This window comes from Ixodes scapularis, unplaced genomic scaffold (genome assembly GCF_016920785.2).
Source record: "Ixodes scapularis isolate PalLabHiFi unplaced genomic scaffold, ASM1692078v2 PGA_scaffold5__190_contigs__length_132052651, whole genome shotgun sequence".
Taxonomy (NCBI): Eukaryota; Metazoa; Arthropoda; class Arachnida; order Ixodida; family Ixodidae; genus Ixodes; species Ixodes scapularis.
The window spans coordinates 58,541,292-58,549,853 of NW_024609880.1; positions in this window are offsets into that span (position 1 = coordinate 58,541,292).

Below are 8,562 nucleotides of genomic sequence, written 5' to 3' on the forward strand. Positions count from 1 at the left end.
TTGTAAAGAAGAAGAAAAATAACTTAATCCGCAACAAAAAAAAAGCGAAAAGAAGGGCGGGGTTATAACGGCTTGAAGAAAAAGGAACCCGGAGTACAGTGCCTGGAACGCGTCTTCGAATGGCGAGCTTACAGGTTCGAAAAGAGTGGTTCCTCGATTTCCGCCTGGTGATGTCATAGAAGTGTCAAGTTGCCGCCGGTCGCGATCCTGGCGGTGTCCCTGCAGCAGTAGATGATGGGGCAGACACATGTTTCTACAGCAAGACACTTTTTTTTTGTGTGTGTGATAGTCCACAGAAGCTTCGGAAGCCAGAAGCTGGGACGCCGCGACGACAGCGACACACGCTTTCGCTGTTGCTTTTCGCCAGCATGCCTAAGAATGAATGGATGGATGGATGAATACGGCTGAGCCCTTTGGATCGGGCGGTAGCTTACGCCACCTAGCCATTTTGTTTTACCATTTAAGCTTAGAATATTTAAATGTGAAATCTATATTCCCTCCGCAGTGCAAGGAAATTGAGGCTATGAAACCCCCTTGCCATCAGTGAATAAGAAAATACCTAGTTTTCTCTCGATTTCTGCCACCATTCACTTAATCTTTGCTTGGTAATCTCTACAGTCTTGAAATCCACTCTCCCTTCGCTGTCTCTAAAACCCAATGACTTTATTAAATCTATGTGGTCTCCGGTAGGCATAGGGTGAAGCCCTTTACAGTAAAGTATCAAGTGCTCAGCCGTCTCGTCCTCTTCTCCACAAACAGTGCACACTGTATCCATTCCCTGATACTTCACTCTGTATGTTCTGGTTCGCAGAACACCCGTCCGTCCTCGCCTTAAACAGCAATGAGCTTCCCCTAGAATTGTCGTAAATGCTTTCTTTGGCCATTACTGTTTTGTTTAATCTGTAGCTTTCCAGAGCCGTTTTTGTCTGCATTCCCTCTTGCCACCGAACTGGCCTTAACTTTTTTCTTAACTGAGACTTGCTCTTCCGTATCTTCGCTATAGCCCAAAAACTTTCCTCTTAATTTCCTAGTACGCTGTCTCCACTTTGTGTCTACAGTCCTCATGTATAAATAGCTGAAAACCTTTCGTGCCCATTGCTCCCCATCCATTTGCCTCCACCTATCCTCAAATTCTATCTTGCTCACCGCTTCCCTGCTCTCAAATGACGCCCATCCCATGTCTCCTTGTACTCCCTGGTTTGGCGTTTTGCAATGTGCCCCCAAAGCCAGTCTAGCTACTCCGCGCTGTTTTATTTCTAGTCTCGCATGCACTTCGGATTTCAGGGAACAACCGCCAGTGTCGCGACATCTAACGGCAGGACACTCAGGCTTCTGTGACGTCATTTGTTGACACGTCGGGACCACTTTTTAAGTATGGCCAAGATAGGATGCTAGACACCCCAGTTGGAGACGCACTCCAGGCACAACACCCGAACGTCACTAATCCGAAGGCTGGCTTGGCGCCGTAAAACACCGGTGAAGCCCGAGTTCGAGAGAAAAACCAGCCCTAACGTGCCACCCTCAGAACACTGGGGCAGCCGGGATATCCTAGAGAACTGGCTCCAGCGGCCAACAAAGCGCCACTCTTCAGCCTCGGCCTGATACCAACCTCTGCAAGAAGGCGTCAGTGCGAAAAAAAAACAACTTTTGTTTAAAGGAGCTGTGCAACAGTTTTAGTGCTTTGCTTCAATAATTTGGGAATTGGTGTCTCAACTTTTCGGAAGTAAAAAACAAAAACCGCTTTTGCCTGCATGTCCTAGTTTTTATTTTAAAAATAAACAAAGATTGAGGTTCTCGGCGCCTCTCAACTCCTTCATCATCTTCCGAGTCACGTGCGCTGTGACGTCAATGTGGTTGGCGCGGGGTTCCGGTGAAGATCTCTCTCTAGAGCCATCCGTAAGCAGCGAGAACTCATCCGCTCGCAACCGCGTGACCACGTGCTGGCGGGCGCAGCGCGAACAATATGGTGAAAGGTGGAAAGTCACATCCGGGTCCGGTCATACAAAACGACTCCTAGAGAAGAAGGCCGTAGCGCTCTTCTCGTGACGTCGCAAAGGAAGGCCATCGGGGGCACGCGTCGAAGGGAAGGCAACGCGCGTGGATCCACCGTCGTAACGCTATTTTAGTCACATAAGCGTGTTTTATTAGCTAAAATGAAAGCTGCAGAAAACGGGTTTAGAAAACATTTTATCCTACGGGCAAGGTATTACACCGCTAAGTAATCGGCACGAAATGGCACGAGGTATGCGTATAAGACGTCTATAGAAAAATGTGATTGTTTTAAGTCGGAAACATTGACTCACGCAATTATTGCTGTAGGAATGCATATTTTACACAGAAATACTTCGACAAAATGGCGAGACACGGAGTGATATATAGTCAACGCGAACACGGCTAAACAAAGGTGAATTACTATCATGTAAGCGATGTTCTCACGTGCAGTCACTGAATTCTTGCATCATACCCCAGCCACATAGCAAAAGTAAAGTAATTTCGATCAAATAACATTATGGGGTCGACAAATCAGCTTGCGACGCTCGTATAATCACTCAAGACCACGAGCTGATTAAGTCCCATATAATTTAATCAAATATATTAAATTTTACGCGCGACAAAGTTACAAAACTCACTATTTACCGTCAACTAATTTACTTTTCCTTATGGGCTCGAGCTGCCTTAGAACCAAATATAACTTATTTTGTATACAAAAATACTATTACCTAATACAGTTAAGATTCTAGTACAAACGCCGTAAAGGTAATAAAATAACATTAGTATAAATAAACACATAACCACAAACAACGCACTTTCATTAATCACCCAAACTTGTTTTTCACTTTCCAGTGAAATCTAGATTACCACGCATACTTACAAATGTCGACGCAACTGCACACGGATAACGTCAAAGAACAAAAAACTTTAGCTAAAAAAAAATCGACTACAGCACTTTACTCGCGTCCTACATGACCAAGAAAGCCCGTAAATAAGTTGTTTCTCACCTGTCGATCGTATCCATACGTCCCACAATATCCGTGACGAAAACATATGAACACGAACTCCAAGAAGTCTCTCGCTCGACAGAGAGGTGTCCTCTCTCTCTCGAGAGAGAGAGAGGTCTATCGATAATCGATCAGTGCCATCGTTGGCTGGTTGTCACACATTTCACTCAAACCGTAGCAGGACTTGTTTCACAAATCCACGTCAAGCGAACAAAAAAAAACTACCCGAGACTGCTTTGACGACAGAGAAGCGACGGGAAGACGGAAACAAGTCTCAAAGAGACCACACAAAAGAGTAGTGCTCGAACGCGGTCCCTGCGGCGATGACCAGATTTTTCTTCGGTTTCCTTCCCGTCTCAAAAATGTCGCAGCGTTCCTTTTCAGGCAGTCAGCAGGCGACACACAACGTAAATTTACCAGAATCGGAGCCCGTATGAGGGAAGACGATTGGAGCCGGTTCATTCGAAAAGTGTGGGGAGCTGCGGGGCTGCACGTAGTCCCGCGGTTACGGGGATACTCATAAATATAAATTTGGCACTTTCAACCTTTGTAACACGTTGTATATTACGTTTATATTATATATATAATAAATTGTACAAGACTGCGCTTTTAAGACGTATATTAATGTCGGATAAACGCGCTGGAACACCACCACGCCGCTCGAGAAGAAACATTTTTTTTCACGTCGATACCAGATTTTCTCATGTAGTTGCACAATGGCCTTCCTTCCTCCGACATTGTGACGTAACCACTCGGTGCGCTCCGGCCTTCTCTAGGAGGTGTTGCCATACCCGTCCGGCCTTGTCCCCCTCCGCATCCGGCTTCTGGCGGCTATTCGCGGTAGCAGATAGAGCTGACGGTTTGGTGGACCTAGGATGTATGGCGCCACTAGAACTCCGCATAATAAAAGGTTTGTCGATGATACCAGGTTTTTGGTGCATTTATATTTATGTTGGAACGACAAGATTTATAGAAAAGTTACCTTTATCGAGCAGGTATTCTCACAAGTGGCTAATAATAATAATAATATCTTTATTAGCTTTGAAAAAAAATACAGGTGTAAGCGTGCTGGCCCACGAAAGCAAAGATGCTTGTATGTGGGACCAGGCAGCCAACAAAATACCGTTACACCATTGAACACTGGAGAAACAAAACAAACAAACAACAGCAATGTAGGCATTTGGGCAACGAATATGCACCAAGTAATTATTTGATTATTATTGCGCGAGCGTGAGGCACCATTCTCTTACATTTCGTTTTACCGCACGAAAGGATGACAAGTTCAGCAAAGATTCTGGCAAACAGTTGAACATCGAAGAGACATAGTGTCGTTTTAACTTTTTTCCATGGTTTGTTTGTATCTTAGGGACCTTGAACCTATCTGTACGCCGCAAATTTCTTTTTTTACCTCTTGTTTAAACCCAAGCAGCACATAAACGTGAAGAAAACGTCGAAAGAACGTCGAAGACGTCTGTAACGTGACGTCGTAAAACGTCGAAGGTCCGGACGTTACCTCCCTTCGACGTCGATGAAACCTTTAAATGTCCGCGAGAAAAGGTGCACAGAAGGTCGAGGGGACGTTCCAAATGACGTTTGTTGCACGTCTCATGAACGTCTCGGTGGGCCGTTGCGTCCTCCCTCGACGTTTATGATACGTGTGTTTACGACATCCGGACTATACGTTCACAGAACGTCGAGGAACCTTTTCAAATTACGTTCCCTAGCCGTCGTGGGAAAACGTTATGTCCCCCCGCCCCCGCCCCCCCCCCCCCCCCCCAAAAAAAATATATTTTTTAGTATTATTGCGAAGGCAAGTTGCTATCATGCAAGTACGAAGGAAGTAACTAAAACACAGGTTTGGTACGAACTGTTTATTTGAGCATATTAAGACACGAGTTGCAATACGGAGCGCTTCCAAAAGACGTCCCTGGATGTGCCAGCCTCAAAGATGTAAAAGAACAAACAAATTCACGTAAATAAATGAACAAGAGACGATGTTACGCGGCGCGGAATGTTCCAGCGCTTACCTCGTTCTGCTTCTGATTAATGCGCTGACGCGCGTGGTTTAGCCGTCCCATTGCGCGTAGCTGGTACTCTCGCTGCGTGCACGGGAATGGTTTCAGAAGGGGGATCCCGTCCGCTGGGCGTTCTTGATTGGGATCGTCCGAGGCGTCTGAAGGGTCTTGATTGGAGACTGGACTTGACGCGCCGTTATGTGCACTGTCACTTGTTTTCTGGGGGTCGTCATTCGTATCCTCACAGGCACCTTGATCCGAGCAGTAGTACGATTCAACGTGTGAAGCGTTATGGCCTTGAAAAAGGTCCTCGAGCCGTGACTGAATACGACGGCGTTTTTGGCGATCACCGACTTCTTCATGGGGGAGACTTGAAGGACTCATTTAATCGCAGCACTTATACTGTATGCAGACTCGAAAAAAAAAAAATCACGGCGACATAGCAGTTTGCTTTGTAGACCCGTAGACGTGACGGCCGGTGCTAGTGACTGGCTTTCGGAAAAAGCTAGACCGGGTCCCAGAGCTGTTCTCTCTGGGCCGATTCGAAGAACAGAACGTTCAGTGAAATACTTTGGGAACGACTGAGAAAATACCTGCACCCGGAACTTAGGCTTGTCAATTGTTCGTCGTCGCTATCGTCCCCCGTTTTTCTCTCTCGCCCTCTTCTTGCCGAGTTTCCCGACGCATCGCATGGGGCTCTATGGAGTTGCCACTGGCATCTCCTTTGCCTACCAAAGTATTTGGCCTACCTTTCCCCCTCTCTCTCGCGCCGTGCCGGCTGTTTTTTTTTTCTTCTTTTTTCTTTTTTTCTTTGTGCTTTTTTTTTTCGGCACGTAAGTGCGGACTGAGCTTGAACGCCTTTTGGACCATCATCTGGGCCATCCAGTGTTGGCATCATGAATGTCAATTTTCACAAACCATTGACAGTATCTACCGGATTTCGTCATTGCCGGGCATTTTATTTTATCTTTTTTTTTTTTTTTTTGAGTCAACTCCAAAAATGCGCAAGTGTGCAGTGAAGGTTTGGGTACGTCCCCACTGGCAGCGACAGCCAGATCTGTACTGACAGTCACGTGACAAGACTGCGCCCCGATCTACCGAAAGCGCTAGGGCGCTGGAAGTTGGTGTTATGGATGAACTGTAATGTTGATGCGAATTTTTTTGGTTGTGCGCAGGTGAGCATGGGTTACAAAACACGAAGAGAAAATGACGAAGCTTAAAACAATCTCGGGTGGTCGCGGAGCAGTATGGATGCTCCTCGGAAAGGTTGCAGGCCTGAAATCACGTGGAGAGGGGATAGTGTAGCGGCGCCCCTGAGGCGCGTGCGATGGCCCAGGACCCATGGAAGACGATAACGCGCGTGCGAAATGCAAGAATGGTACAATTCGATCCGTTGTAGACGCCATGGGCCTTCGCAGATTAAACCCGTAACAATATTTTAAACAAACCAATATTATAACAAGCACGTCCAAGAGAAATTGTATGCCCAACATGCTTTCCTATTATTTTTTTTCTTCCGTGTACATTGAGTTTTGTAAATGCCCTCTTTAGCGTCATCGATGTGCAATTAATAGCATTTTGAAATACGCAAATTAATGTATAAATAATTAAACTTCTCAACCTCTCAAAAATTAAGTTTTTTTTCCGGCTCTTGCGCACTGTCACCTCGACCACAGTGATTCTGCGGCTGAAGATTGAGCTGGAAAATCTAAAAACGTCGAACAAAACGTGAGTGATCGACGTTGCCAGCACGTCTTCTATGACGTTTACGACATTTAGGTGTGAACGCGACGTCGCTGAAACGTCACTGACGGGGCAATAATGTAACGTCACCCTGGACTTTATTTTAACTTTGAATACACGTGAGTGTTCGACGTTGCTAAAACGTCTTGTCTTGACGTCGTGGTGACGATGACGACGTTAAAGTTGAAACGTGACGTCGCCAGCACGTCACGGACAGGACGGTAATGGGACGTCATTTATGAACTTCAGTTCAACGTCAAAGAAACGTGAGCGTTGGACGTTGTGAGAACGTCGTGCATCGACGTCGTGGGAACGTTGACGACGTTTGAGTTAAAATACAACGTCGTCACAGCGTCACTGATTTGACTCTAATGGAACGTTATATAAGGACGTCACCTCAACATCGAAAAAACGTCATCGAAGTCATGCGGGACGTCACGGACGTCCGAGACTTTTTCTCAACGTTTCCACGACGTTTTGTGCTGCCTGGGAATGTTCTACTATAATAATTACTTGTTATTATCACATATTTATGAAACTGATTAAATGACAATACTTCAAACGCACGCATTTTTTCTTCAATGTCTAGTTTATCGAACACTGACCCGTAAGAAATATTGTTTACACTATATTTTATGATTCTATCAATTCCGTGTTTTTTGTACTCTGAACAATTGCCATATATCGTGATCCCATACCGTATAACAGATTCTCCTAGCGATCTGAAAATAGTTCTCCGCAAGTTTACAGAACATACACTTTTTAGCTTGTAAATATACGCCGATACCACCCGCATGCTCTTAATAATATATTCCATTTGTTGGTTCCAAAGGAGATGTTGGTCAAATATTAACCCCAAATATTTAACCGAGGAGTCAGAAGGTAATGGTCTACACGTACAAATGTGTTGAGCATAATCATGAAGGTGAAGATATATGTTTGGTACTAGAGTAATTTGTTTATGGGGATTACGAAAACAAACTAATTTAGTTTTATTGACGTTCACAGAAATGAGATTACTTTAGAACCAGTTAACTAATACATCTATATCGCTTTGATGCAGCGGAACCGCCTGGTTATAGTTGCCATGCGGTAGGAATAGAACGGTATCATCCGCGTACTGAAACATTCTATATCGTAGCTGTAATAACCCTAGATCATTCACATATATATTAAACAATAACAGACCTAGTGTGCTACCCTGTGGCACGCCGCAATCGACTCTGAGTTTTGTACTAGTGCTGCTTCCAATTTTAACCATCTGAAACCTGTTTGTAAAGTGGTCAGTGAAGAATTTCTGAAACGGGCCCCTGAAACCATGCTTATTGAGTTTTGATAGGAGGAGTGCGTGATCAATTGTATCAAATGCCTTGGATAAGTCCAAAAACAAAGCAAGGGCTACTTTATTATTTTCAAGCGTCTCATTAACACAGTCCGAGAAAACTTCAAGTAATGAAATAGTGCTCCTTTGTTGCCTGAAACCGTATTGCACGTCGTTCAATAGCGAAAATCTTTCACAGAAGTCATTCATACATATTTGTACCCATTTTTCGAGAATGTGAGCTATCTTTCTACATAACCCCCATTGACGTCATGCCCCGTGTTTCTCACGACCGCCGGTCGCGGCTGCAGGTCGGGGAATATTCCAATTTTGGAATCGCGATTACGCGGCGGAATCGCAACATTTCTAAGGAAGGAGATACGTTTTCTGTCCTTTGTGGCAAGGTGAACAATTTCAAATATAGAAAAGGCCAATTCTTTCGACGTCAAAATCGTGGCACAGCCCCTTTAAGTTTGTTATTCAT